The sequence below is a fragment of the Vulpes vulpes genome, chromosome 15 (genome assembly GCF_048418805.1).
Source record: "Vulpes vulpes isolate BD-2025 chromosome 15, VulVul3, whole genome shotgun sequence".
Lineage (NCBI taxonomy): Eukaryota > Metazoa > Chordata > Mammalia > Carnivora > Canidae > Vulpes > Vulpes vulpes.
Genome location: NC_132794.1, coordinates 27520345 through 27535086, shown reverse-complemented (window position 1 = coordinate 27535086; position 14742 = coordinate 27520345). Strand labels below are relative to the sequence as shown.

The 14742-nt window shown below is 34.2% G+C and overlaps 1 protein-coding gene and 1 non-coding gene across 7 annotated transcripts in view; both read right to left on the bottom strand.

Moving 5' to 3' along the window:
- The window catches only part of NRIP1 (nuclear receptor interacting protein 1), a 98320-nt gene that overhangs the window by 66560 nt on the left and 17018 nt on the right, over positions 1-14742 (bottom strand). For all 6 annotated transcript variants that reach the window (XM_072740941.1, XM_072740939.1, XM_072740944.1 and 3 more), the window contains exon 2: positions 12371-12452. The gene's annotated coding sequence lies outside the window, so the exon portion shown is untranslated. The remainder of the gene's footprint in view (positions 1-12370; positions 12453-14742) is intronic.
- On the bottom strand, positions 9014-9166 carry LOC112917748 (small nucleolar RNA SNORA62/SNORA6 family). The gene has a single exon (XR_003234529.1). It is a non-coding gene; the product is annotated as a small nucleolar RNA SNORA62/SNORA6 family (small nucleolar RNA).

Here is a 14742-nt window from a genome sequence, read left to right as displayed (position 1 = left end):
GGACCCTGGTACATGCAAGCATGGCATTCAGGGAGAATCTAGCTTTCTTGTTCATATATATGGCTATCTTTCCACGATATCAAAGATGGCAGAAAGAGAAAGGGATCTCTCTCAGGCCTTTTTTATATGGGAACTCATCCCACTGTGAAGCCTCCTCCTTCATAATCTGATCACCTCCCAAAGTTTCTACCTCCCGATACCACCTCCTTGGGGGTTAAAATTTCAACATATGAATTTTGAGGGGAATATAAACATTCAGACCATAGCAGATGATATGTAAAAATGTGTTTTTCAAATATAAATTAAGTGCTATTTGGACTATAGGAGATTCAGAATATTTTATCTTATCTTAAGTCAACTAAACATTATACAAACGGGGAAAAAGGTATTGATTCCAAAATTCCAACATTAAATATTACATAAAAAAAATTCAGGCTATATTTCTTATAAGTACTCATGGCCATGTTCAAAAGGGTATCTATGGACTAATAAGAATAACTAAACCTTACTGTGTCAAGAATGACATTCTTTCAATTCTCAAAACAACCCTATAAAGTTACCCCATTTTACAGATGAGAACACTGAGCCTTAGGAGGTAAGATGATTGATCCAACGTCAATAAAGTAGGTGGCAGAGTTAGGATTCACACTTGTTCAAAACACCACACCACAGTGTCTCAATTCTTGTCAAATTCAGTCTATTAACTATAAACACTGCTTTGACTCTAATGTGGTTTCCTAAAGATTTTAAAGAAATCTCAAATATACTTCTATACTTAAATGACTCTCAACATGGAATGCAAGTTTTTTTTAACATTTTTTCATGATTTCTTTGTTTTTTAAGACTTTATCCATTCATGATAGAGAGAGAGAGAGAAAGGCAGAGACACAAGCAGAAGGAGAAGCAGGCTCCGCGCCGGGAGCCCGATGCGGGACTCAATCCTGGGACTCCAGGATCGCGCCCTGGGCCAAAGGCAGGCGCTAAACCGCTGAGCCACCCAGGGATCCCCTGAATGCAAGTTTTTTAAACTAAGTTTTAGAATTCCAGTACAGTTAACATAGTGTTATACTGGTTTCAGGTATACGATACAGTAATTCAACAATTCAAGTGTGTGTGTGTGTGTGTGTGTGTGTGTGTGTGTGTGTTTAAAGACTTTATTTGAGACGGAAAGAGAGAGAACACACATGCACTGGGGGGAAGGGGAGGGAGAGGCAGAGAATCTGAGGCAGAGACTCCACACTAAGCTGGAGCCCAATGAGGGGCTTGATCTCAAGATACCAAGCTCATGGCCTGAGCCAAGAGTTGGACACTTAACTGAGCCACTGAGGTGCCCTATTAAGTGCACTCTTTAGGAATGCAAGTTTTAAAACCTACTCTTTGGAGGGTTAATTCCCAGCCATTATAATTAACTAGATGGCAAATAAATGCTACTTTTTTACAATCGTCCTAAGTCATATATTATCTCACTTAATCACTATTTATAAAACAGATACTATTCATCCTTACAGATGAAGAAACTAAGGCTCAGAGCAATGGAGTGACTTGCCCAAAGTTATAAAACAGGTAAGGGGTAGACTAAGGATTCAAATTCAAGTCGCTGTGCTTCTATAATGTACTTCACAAACCACTACTGAATAAAGTCTCCACAGTGTCCAACCAATTGCCCTAGTCAATCCAGCTCCTGATCATTTCAGAAAAGACTAGCGGTCTGTTTTTAAATTATTGGCCAAATTTTCTGTACCTGGAGCTGAACAAATATAATTACTAGTCTTTGCCTCTTTAAATAAAAATAGATCTCTAGGGTAGTCTGGTTTCTGGCAATTTCTATAAACAAATTCACCAAATATATCGCTTTTGTTACTACCATGGCATAAGCACCCTGAATTTTCCTTACTGGAATAAAGCCTATTAAGTCTTCTTGCAGGAAAATTTCTAGGACTTTTGTAAGTATCAAAATGCTGAGGAAATGTTGATACTTTAAAATAAATCTTGACCCAGTAAGAACTGGCACTAGGCCTTTTATTTTCTTGCAGTCAGCAAAACTACAAACCTATAAAAATTCAAATAGTAGTTAAGGGCATGCATTTTGAAGTACTTGCATATGTGGTGAGTCACTTGACAACTCATACTTTATACTGAAAACTTTTTTAACCTGGATATGTAGGCAGAAATCACTTTAAACCTGTAAGTACTATGCAATGGAAAAAAAAAAAAAAAGCAAGTCCATTTGGGGTGTTACCAATTGTTTTCTCTGACAACTGTCTTCCTTAGGGGAAAAAAAAGAGTATTATTACTGGTTCTTCTGTACCTTGTTTTATTTATAGTTCAGACACATGCAGAAGCTGCTGTTTCTAACCCTGTATTAATCTAGATCTTTGGAAAAATCAAATGAAGGCCAATTTAATCACTCAACGAAAATAAGCATGTGTGTATGGGGAGAGCTCAGTTGAAGGAAGTAGAGAGAACTGGGTCAGTAGGTGGCAGATGGTAACTGGTTCAAACTTGAAAAGAGTTCAAAAGCGTGGAGCAGAGTTTGTGAAAACTCAAGTGGAAGAGAACCAAAAAAAGAAAAATGCAAAATGTGTGGAAGAGTGGTCCTAATTTAGAAGGGTATGCTATTGAGTAAAACAGTAGTCATCCAAAAACCTATTTTATTTCTTTTGGAACACACAGAATTAACAATATTGTCAATAAAACATTGTCTTTCTAGAAGATTACACCGGTGACAACAAACGTTATTTCCTCATTCATTCTGCACAATATTCCTTTGATGTAGATTATGTCCTCATTTTACAGATTAGGAAACTGAGGCTCAGGTTAAACAGTCTGTTTGATGAGCTGTAGTTCAAATATAAATCTTATGTCTCTAAGACCAGCATTTTTCCTATCACTGTATTAAACTGTGGCCACGGTAGGACTACTCTTTGTATCTACACAAGGGGTAAAAGAAATACAGTTAACCCTTGAAAAACACTTTGAACTGTGTATCTTTCAAAAAATATATTGGAAAATTTTTTGGAGAATGCAATAATTTGAAAAAACAGATGAACCATGTAACCTAGAAATATGAAAAAAAATAAGAAAAAGATATTATAAGACTACAGTATATAATACATATAACATATAAAATATGTGTTAATAGACTGTTTATGTTATCAGTAAGGCTTCCAGTAAACAGTAGCCTATGAGTAGTTAAGTTTTGGAGGAGTCAAAATTAGAGAATTTTGATTCTGTCAGGGATCAGTACCTCTAACCCCCGTGTTGTTCAAGGGTCAACTGCATATCGTTTATTTATATATATATATATATATAAAAGAAACAACTATTTCTGCCTTCTCTCAGGCTACACTACTGCAAAAGACTTAAAAGCTAAGGAAACAGCATTCTGTAGTCACCAGACTAGGTTGAAATTGTATGTAACTTTCCAACAAATGCTGCTCACCCTTAACAGAAACTCACGGGAGTACTTAAATAAAATGAAAGTGTTACTTATTCATTTCTTATTTACTAAAATTACTGTGTAAATAGCAAATTAGCATGAACTCAGTATTGATACAAATTCTGTACACATATTTTTAATATACTTGTCAAAGTAACATTAATAACACTCACTATCAGGTTTTATCTATTTCTACTAGGATAAACAGCTGACTTTCAGAATTTTTGTCTGTAACATAACATAAAATCAAAGGATCAAATTTTTAGTCACCATTAAAAAAAGGCTAAATATTTTCTACTATGGCCTAGGTAATGAAATAACGGCTCCATACACTCACGATCTAAAATATATCTGGGTGGCCTGTAAGGGTAACTTCTCAAATCTAGTTAGTTGCCAAAGGAATAGTATCCAAATTGCACATCATATTTTGTCATGAGTAAGGAACACTCAGAAACCATAATCACTGCCTCATGCTTAATAAACTCAGTCTCTGGTACCAATTTGTGTTATCAACATCTGAGCATTTAAATACACAAGACCATATGATACCATATTTTCAGAATCTACAGATAATGATTGTATTCATGGTTCAAGATGCTGGTCCTATAATACTATTTCCTCCCTGAACCTCAACCCTATCTCTCTTTCAACTAATTCAGAGCTATATCCCAGATATACATAATACCTAGATTTTGTTTTGGAGAGAAAAAAAAATCTCTGAAAATCAGAAACTTATTCCATTTCTAGATGCTGTTCTTAGCACCAGAACTATACCCTACCCCAATTAAAAAAAAAAAAAAATTCATCATCCCAATTTCAGTCTCATATAGAATGTCCACTAGCCAGGTAAGCTATTTAATTTTAAATACTCCTAGGAAATAGAATTGACAGGGATGGGGTCACCTCTGAGAAATTTATGGAAATCTGTGAGATGATGCCCTTCAAAAAATGTATTTTACTCCATGTAATTCAATATGATGAATTAAGGATCAATTTTGGAAAGTTGTTAACAAAACTTTCAAATTCATTCATCTCTGAAATTGTTGGATTCCACGCAGGTAATTTATTACTTTCACCAAAGGCATCTCTATTTTCCTTCTTGTTTCAGATGAATTGTAAAGAGACTTATTACAGTAAACATACAGCTAACATATTAAATCAATCTTGCCATTAGTAGGGTGAGGAACATTAAAACAACATTCTATACATTTTACATGAAGAAAAGAAACTTATATAGTCCACAAAATGTAGTTTGAGAACTATTACAAATGCTTAGATTACATTTTGGAACCTACAAATTGCTAACACACATACTGTCATTTCATCTTCACACAAACCACACGTAGAAATTGTTGCAGCCTAAGCTTAAGGAACTTGTGTAATACAGGTGAATTTGTATCCTTTTCTTAATTGTTTCCTTTTTTCTTTTTTTGGATTTTATTTATTTACTCATGAGAGACACACAGAGAGAAAGAGGGAGAGACACAGGCAGAGGGAGAAGCAGGCTCCATGCAGGGAGCCCGACATGGGGCTTGATCTGGGGACTCATCTGGGTACTCCAGGATCACACCCTGGGCCAAAGGCAGCGCTAAATCACTGAGCCACCCAAGCTGCCCCTCTTAATTGTTTCTAAAGCTCCAGGATATACCCTGGAGTTACTGTCTCCTCAGTGTTTTGATTTATCACCTTCTATGTGTAAGGCTTAGAGCTGGGTGTTTTACAAATCACAGATTTATACAAGATATGATCCCTTCCCTTTAGAAGTTTACAATCTTGCAGGAGAGACGAATTAAATAAATGCAGTGTGAATGGTACTCATCAACTACTAAGGGACAGTGGAAGAGGGCACTTCAGGGTGATTATTCAAATCACAGACCAGGGAGTGTTTTGGTAAAAGAAAATAAGCAGGGATCACAGGACACCTGTGAGAAAGATGACAAAACCCGGGTGGCAGCATAAGAAATGTGCAGTTAACATCTTTGAGGGTGAGGCAAATGGAATATGATGCTGGGATAAGTAGGAGACAGATAAAAATAGGACTTGGCCTTTATCTTGTTAGGCAAAGGCCTTTGTTCAGAGTTATAATACTTTCTTCAGAAAGGCTTATTGTCCTACGGTGTGTAGAATGGGTTGAATAATAAAAATGAAAAGACAAAAAGAGCAGTTAGAAAGCGACTAACAAGCATGAAATACTAACATGTGAATTTGGAAGAGAGCAGTAGAAAGAGAAGGAATAAATCAAAACACATAGCTCTTCCTGTTCTCATGAAAATGATTATTGAAATAGTTATATATATTATGTGTTGATATATAAAGGCACAAAATAAAACCAAAGACTTGTAAACAGACTTGCAGGGAAAACTTTGCTTAAATCATCACGTAAAAGTTACCTATTCTGCTTTGGAAAAAACACTTTGGAAAAAACTCCTTTCAATGTGAATACAGGTAGCATATACCATTTCTTAATATAAGTCTTTGATTATATTTTTGTACTATTGTAAAAACATTTATTGTAGGTGGCCTAAAAATAAAACTTCAAAAACTACAATTAGAAAATGTCTATATAAAACGAAATCTATACTTTATTACAACATTGTTTATATGAACAATTTATACTTTATTACATACAAATTATTCTTAAAAACTATCAAGGTCTGTTTGATTCATACTAATTTTAAGATACCAAAATACCATGTGTGTCTCTCTAGTTCCTAAGAATGAAAGAAGTATCTTATAAATATACTTCTCTGAACCAACATTATTTTTATGACCCAAATGGAAAAATGTACATACAAATATCCAAAAGATAAATTACCTGACCATAATAATAAACCCTATTTTTTTGAAACCTCATATTTACATGTTACCTTTCATAGGCATATACACATCAATTTGATAAATAAACTACTTTCAACTAATTCAAAATATCAAAATGTATTATTATATATACAACTGAAGATCTTTGTTTTCTCTTAGTTTAAATGTTCTCTGCCCCCAGATAATTCTCAAAGGCAAATTTCTGGGAGGGGGAAAAAGGCGTAGCTTCTCTATACACTCAAGAAATATTTAATCAATACTTAGGAGTTCCTTCTAGATGCCTATCCCTGAACAACAACAATTTTTAAAGGTATAATTGATTTACAAAATGCTGTTACAACTTGATGAGTTTGGAAATAAGTATACACTCATGAAACTACTGCCATAGTCAATGCCATAAACATATCCAACACCTTCAAAAGTTTTTTCCCCACTCTCTTTATTTTTTGTGTGATTAGAACACTTAACATAAGACCTACCTCTTGGAGTGGCTCAGTGGTTAAGTGTCTGATTGCGGCTCAGGTCATGATCCTGGGATCAAGCCCCGCATCAGGCTCCCTGCTCCTCTCCTTCTGCCCTTCCCCCAACCATTCTCATTCTCTCTCTCTCTCTCTCTCTCTCTCTCTCCCCCCACACACCCTCAAAATAAATAAAATCTTAAAAAAAAAAAAGACCTACCTCTTAGCAAATTTTTAAATATAAAATACAGTCTTGCTAACCATAGGTACTATGCTGTACAGTAAATCTCCAGGATTTACTCCTCTTACATCATTTAAAGTTTTTACTTTTTGACCAAAACCTCAGTTTCCTCCTTACAGAATTCCTGGTAACCACCATTCTATTCTCTGCTTCTATGAAGTCTTTCTGGATATAAGTGCAATCATGTAACATTTGTGCTCCTGCCTAGTTTACTTTACTTATGATGAAGTCCTCTAGGTTCATCCATGTTGTCACAAATGACAGGGTTTCCTTATTTTTTAAGGATGGAAATAAATACTGCATTCTCTTTATTCATTCATATGTGGATGGACATGTGGGTTGCTTTCATGTCTTGGCTACTGCAAATAGTGCTGCAATGAATACAGGAGTACAGGTATCTCCTCAAGATCCTGATTTTAATTTCTTTGGATATATATCCAGAAGTAGGATTACTCGATGACAGTTCTTAATTTTTTGAGGAACACTCTACACTGTTCCACAGTAGTTGTACCAATGGATGCCCAGGATTATTCTTGGTTCTTTCAGATGTACTAGTGTTGAGCACTCCTGCCCTCAGGGAGCTTTCATTTTAGAAGAGGAAAATAATCAATGAGCAATCATTTTATAAGATTAATTTCATGGAAGTCTTAAAGGTGATAAATGCTGTAGAAAAAGAAAGAAGAGGCTTCCACTTTGAGTGGTCACCAGACTAGGCCTCATTAATAAGATGCAGATGGCCCTGTCAGCAAATACAAGAACTTTAATTTTACTACAACCAAGACGAGGGCTTTTCAGCAGAAGGATGATTTTCATTTTTAAAAAGTAGCCATAATATGCACTATTAGAACGGGGTGTCAAAAAAGTAAAGTTGATTTCTTTTAAAAAAGAAGAGGTAAGTACTATTAAAGAAGTTAGCGGACAGGACTATGAAACAACTACCTCCAATCCAGAACCCAAAATAACAGCTAACATGTATAATTATGTCAAGTATTGCTAAAGGTGCCCTGTCCCTCATGACAACTCCGTATGTGACCACATTCGAAGGTCAATAGTACTTTATCCATATTCTGAACACTAAAAAAGCTTAAAGCAAGCCAATTTAGTAGTAAAATCTGACCTAAGTTCATATGAGATAGCATATGGTTCTTGATTTATCCTACCTGGCAAATATAGACATGAAGAAACATTAACCCTCAAAATGTAGGTAACTTTTAAATATCCTAATTAATGAAAAGTCATTATAGGTACATCTATATGTATACATATAACCTTTTTTTAACTGTCCTATTTTATGCAGGAGATAGTGGAGTTACATCGTTCAGTTTACCACATTCAAATTAAACCAGCCATGCTTTAAAAATATTTTTTTTTAAAAAAAGGAAAAAAACAACAAAGATTAAAAACCTATCCAGCATATAACCTAGAGTAAGATGGAAGATGTGAACCTGCCGTTACAGATTTTGATTTTACAGTTAAAGACATGTATTTTCCATACAACCTGTCCCCTAAACATTGGATAACTGCTTTATCTGATGTTCAACCAAAGAAAATGTCATTTATTCCAATACTGAAGGAAAAACAGGCAGTTTGAGACATACTGAAAGATGGTATATTAGCTTTTGACACAGCAGCTTTCTATTGGATTTTAAAGGATAATTTTTTCAAGATTTATTTATTTTTGAGAGAGCACGAGCAGAAAGGGGAGAGGCAGAGAGAATCTAAAGCAGACTGTGTGCTGAGCATTGAGCCTGATGAGGGGGGCTGGGAGCCTCGATCTCAGAAGCCTGAGATAACAACCTGAGTTGAAACCCAGAGTCAGAGGCTTAACCCACTGCACCACCCAGGCAGGTGCCCGGAAAGGATAATTTTAGCTAGATATGGATTTGACTAAAGCCTTGTCTTTTAAAACCAAGATGTAATTCTGTAACTGTGCTGTCAGATATGGTAACCTATAGACACATGTGGTTATGGAGCATTTGAAAAGGGAATAGTCTGTCTTTTTAAAATTTTTATTTTTTAAATGTTTATGTATTTGTGTTTATATTTATTTACACACACACCTGCAGCAAGAATTACTATCAAACTCATTCACTGGGCCAGAGACCCTTGTGATGTTAGCCAGACTTACCCCTCATGTAACACAACACTACCCTACACTTGAGTTCACTGGCCAGGCTGTGGCCTCAATTCCAAGCTCTAACAATGCATAGGAAAGGTGACCAGTTTGAATTGAGATGTGCACTAAGTGAAAATATACATTGAATTTTAAAAACTTATTATGAGAAAAATGTAAAATATCTCACAATTTTATATTAATTATGCAATGAAATAATATTTTGCTGATAATGAGTTAAAGAAAATATTTTATTAGTTTCTTTTTCCTTTTTTATGTGTTTACTGGACAATTTAAAATTACACTGTACTTTTATAATATTTTGCTGATAATGAGTTAAAGAAAATATTTTATTAATCAGTTTCTTTTTCCTTTTTTATGTGCTTACTGGACAATTTAAAATTACACTGTACTTTTATTTTTTTTTTTACATTGTACTTTTATTGAATAAACAGCACTGTTCTATAGTAAAGACTAAGAAGAAGATCTGACATAAAATTTCTCAAGTACTTATGCTCTAAAATGCATAATTTCACTTCACCAAAAAGATTAACACAACACAGATAAAGGTAGAAAGAAAGATTCATCAGAAATGCTAAAGTAAGTTTTTTGTAACTCAAGAGTATATAATTTTGGATATTCCAGAGGTATCCCAATATTCAAGAATAAAATAAAAGCTTCATGTACAAAATGTCCAATTTATTTTAAAATCATTTTTTTCAATATTTCCACAGTAATAGGTATATATATAAGGATGGTTTTATGTCCTCCTTTCCTTCCGTAGGGTTAGGACAGATCTAAGTTTCACAGATCAAATACATACCATGATGACATCAAAAAACAGGCAACTTATTTTAAATAGATGGTAAAATTTCATACCTCGTAAAAAAACAATTTTAGAGTTTACATGAAGTTAGAGAAAAATTAAGTCTATCACAGTATAAGCTATCATTAAGAAGAGATACACTAATTGACATTTCACAAATATCCTTAAAAGCACTCCAAGTATGTATCATACTAAAGTTAGACATATACATACTCCATGATTCAGCAGTTCCGTTCCTGTGCATATACTTATCAGAAATGAATGCTTATGATATGAAAGATATAAAAAAAAATTCATGGCAGTCTTATTTGTAGCCCCAAATTGTTAAGATACTCAATATCCATTTATAGTAGAAAGGATAAATGGTGGTATAATCATACAAAGGAATACAGACAATTGGGGTGGGGTACAAATAGAAAAAAAAACAATATATGGGTGACTCTCAGAGATGTAATGTTGATCAAAAAACTCAGACACAAGAGTTCATATTATATGATTCTAATTGTATAAAGTTCAAAAACAGGCAAAACTAACACATAGTAAAAAATGCCATAGACTGGTTTCTGTTGAACAGAAGTAGTACTGCCTAAGACAGACAGTCTCCTGGGATAGTGTTAGTTATGCTGGGTATGCTGTGTGAAAAAAAAAAAAAAGAAGAAGAAGAAGAAGAAGAAAGAAAGAAAAAGAAAAATGACTGAACTAGCAAGTAAGAGTACCTGTTTGACTACATGAAATTATGGCTTGGTAAAAAGTTTGTTTTCTTTAGGAAACTTTTTTTTAAAGGGCCTTAAGTATTTTGAGTCAGTTTCAAAAGAATTACTGAAAACCAATTCCTATTTTGAATTTACGTAAGAGTCTGTCTACTTAATTCTACAACTAAATTTATTTACAGTTTTTAATCAAAAATAGTAACGAGTTCAACTTTATTCAAACATACTCTTAATTTTGAGATTACATGACAAACTTTCATAAATGGAGAATTCATAATGACCTTAAAAGTTTAAGAATCCTTTGTATAACTAATAAACTATTTGAATGTATCGTTAATATTTCCTTGTCATAGTAAATTCTTCGATTTAAAAAGATATCTTTCCATGCTCATGGATTAGAAGAATATTGTTAAAATGTCTATATTACCTCAAACAATATATACATTTAATGCAATCCCTATCCAAATACCAATGGCATTTTTCACAGAACTAGAACAAAAAAATTCTAAAATTTATACAAAAGATCCCAAAGAGCCAAAGCAATTTTGCAAAAGAAAAGTACAGCTGGAGGTATAATTCCAGATTTCAAGTTATATTACAAAGCTATAGTAATCAAAAGAGTATGGTACTAGCACAAAAATAGACACATAGATCAATGGAACATAACAGAGAGCCCAGAAATAAACCCACAATTATAGGGTCAATTAATCCTTGACAAAGGGGCAAGCTTATGCAGTGGGAAAAAGACAGTCTCTTTAACAAATAGTGTTGAGAAAACTGGACAGCTACATACAAAACAATGGACTAGACCACTTTCTTCCACCACATACAAAATGCACTCAAAATAGATTAAACCTAAATGTGATACTTGAAACTATAAAAATCCTAGAAGACAGCACAGGCAATGAGGTCTCTGACATTGGCCACACCAATATTTTACTAGACACCTCTCCTGAGGCAAGAGAAATAAAAGCAAAAAATAAACTATGGGGACTACATCAAAACAAAAAGCTTTAGCAAAGTGAAGGAAACAATCAACAAAACTAGAAGGCAATCTAGTGAATCATGTGAAAAGATATTTGCAGATGACATACGAGATAAAGGGTTAGTATCCAAAATATATAAAGAACGATATAACTCAACACCCAAAAAACAATAATCCAATAAAAGATGGGCAGAACACATGAGCAGACATTTCCCCAAAGAAGACATCCTGATGGCCAAAAGACACATGAAAAGATGCTTGTCATCACTCATCATCAGGAAAATGCAAACCCAAGTTACAATGGGATATTGCCTTACACTCGTCAGAATGGCTAAAATCAAAAACACAACAAGCAACAAGTGTAGGAGAGGATATGGAGAAAAATGAACCTCTTAGGTTCTGTGGAAAACAGTGCAGAGGTTCTCCAAAAAGTTAAAAATAGAACTACCTACCTTAGGATCCAGTAATCCCATTACTGGGATGCAAGACTTGATCTCATGACCCTGAGATCATGACCTGAGTGAAAATCAAGAGCTAGATGCTTAACCAACTGAGGTACCCAGCCACCCCCCCAAACCAGATTTCTTTTACTGACTTACAAAAAATTCCGAATTACCCATATTGAAATATATCCCTCTCCTCCATTATGAACATCAACTAGTTAATCAATATCTGAAACTTAAAGAAAAAATAAATAACAAAATGCAACATAATTTTCTTTCTATAATTGAAAAGGCGTAACTACATTTTAAAAAATGGAGCAACAGACAAAATACAATACCTTCTGGATGTGTTTCTCCTGACTGTTAAAATAATGGGTCCTGAGAAGAGAGTTCTGAAATAGCTCACAGTCCAAAAACTCCCTGAAAATTAAGAAAAATAAATATTACTTCAAGTGCATCTTATCTCAAAGAATTTCAGTGGCATGTTTTACAATGAAATCTTAACTACTAAAATAAATTATCTTTAAAAATAACACAAAAGATGTAAAATAAAAAATAGTTTTCATTATACATGCTTTCCTTGGGCATAGCTGTTGACCACAACTGATGACCAATTATAAAATTATTTACCAAAATATACTGTCTTTATATACATAAACACTATCACCTATTCTCAAAGTGAGAAGTTAATGGTGATGAAGAGAAATTCTGGTCAAGGATTCTGAGAGTAAAGGTATTAGGATTATTTGGTAGTCAATACAGAGTTTGAACCACCTCTTTTTTTTCCCTCTCTCTAGATCACCAGGAACAAAAAATGTTAAACTGAGAATTAGAAGCCTTCAGATACAGAATGACATCAACCATATAAGAAAGTTTATAACTTCAGGAATAAAAAAGTAGGTGAAAAGTTTTGACCAGCAAGAGACACAGACTCTACTTTAATACTGTGGTGGCAGAGGAGGCTTTATATTGATCAATAGGTAATGGACAGTGAAGCTGGTTGGTGATAAGGAAGGCGTGATGCAGATATCCTGATTCCATTATAGCAACTTCGACTTCCCCAAATAAAGGAGCTACTTTTTATTGTTATTTCATTTTACCAGTACCTGTCAGTTTCCCTAAAACCATACAGGGGAACCAAATTTCTTTTAGTAATGCTTTCTCAACACCCTACCAAAGCAGGCTCTTTGACCATTGTGCTTCCAGATAATTTTCTCTGCCTCATGCTTACTATTATTCTCATTGTAATTGTGAACCCTTTATTCATCTTTGAATCCTCCAACACTTAACATGGTGCAAGGCCAAGAGCTGATGTGCAGTAAGTACCTACTCAACAAAGTGAATCTTAAAGACTTTATCAATTAATATGCCATGCTGAAGTAAGAATAATCCATAAAAGGAAAGAGGGTAATTATACAGGCCAACTACAATGAAGAGTAGCTGCCCTTCTTCTAATTACTTCACACACACACACACACACACACACACACACACACACACACACACACACACATATACACACAGTTCTTCATCAGCAAAATTCTTCTAGTATCTATGTCAATGCTCTCCCAACCCTTACAATCAGCCTGGTAGGAGAGCAGATCTCCTTTCTGAACCAGGACTCTAATCATGCTGTCTGAGGTCCTGCACCAACTGGCATGATAACTGGACATTAACACAAATCCTCTAAGCACATACATCAGCTGCTCCTAAGCAACCCTCCATCAGCAGCAGGAAATGTCTTCTACATGTATGAGTCAAAGATACCTAGAATCATAACTAAGGGTAGAATGTTCCCAAAATTTTACAACTAGACAGAAGGTATCATCTTAAAATAGAACTGTAACTATTAGAAATAACAAACAAACAAAAACCCTGAAAAGACCTCCCAGTGGTTTAAAGAAAAAAAAAAAAAAGCATTATCATTTCCTATTAGGACATTACTTTTTCAGCAGCTAAATAAAAACATTACCAAATCATTTTATGTAATAAAATTTAACCTTATTTTGACCTTCCTTATAAAGCAAACAAATCTCTCTATCCAATAAGGTTCCATCTGAACTATGTAAGATGATAAGCAATACCTTAATTGCATTCATTTACATGACTTTGAAACTATTCTGGGCTGAAGTCACTGACTGCAAGGTCACAGCATACAAAAAAGTAAAATGTACGCAATTTGCTGAGGAGGAATGATCCACTTAGAATGATAGCACCTTCTCCCTCCTCATTAGAAGATACCAAATGCTTAATGCAATCAACAGGTGCAGAGTTCTCTTTTTGAAACATATTACATATATACACACTGATTTTATAACTATAAATATATAGATATACTAAGAATATATTTTAGAATAAGTTCATCATATAATCAGTCTGCTTAAATAGAGGTAAAGGACAATCCACTAGCAATTAAAATCAAAACATGAAACGGAGCTATTATTTTTTCCATTATCTCATAAAATTTCTAACAACTAAAACTCAGATTACAAAGTTATAACAATTTTTAGGACAATAACTACAAACACAGGATCTAAGGTATATTAAGAGTTACTGCTTTCACGTTTTATAACCTAAACAAGCATATGTTCAACTATTTTGCTTAGAGAAGCAGACTTTACGTGTCTCAAAGTCAGTAATACAACATTAGTAAAAGGAAGGAAATACAACAGACAGAAATGGACTATCACAGATTATAAAAGGCTATGTA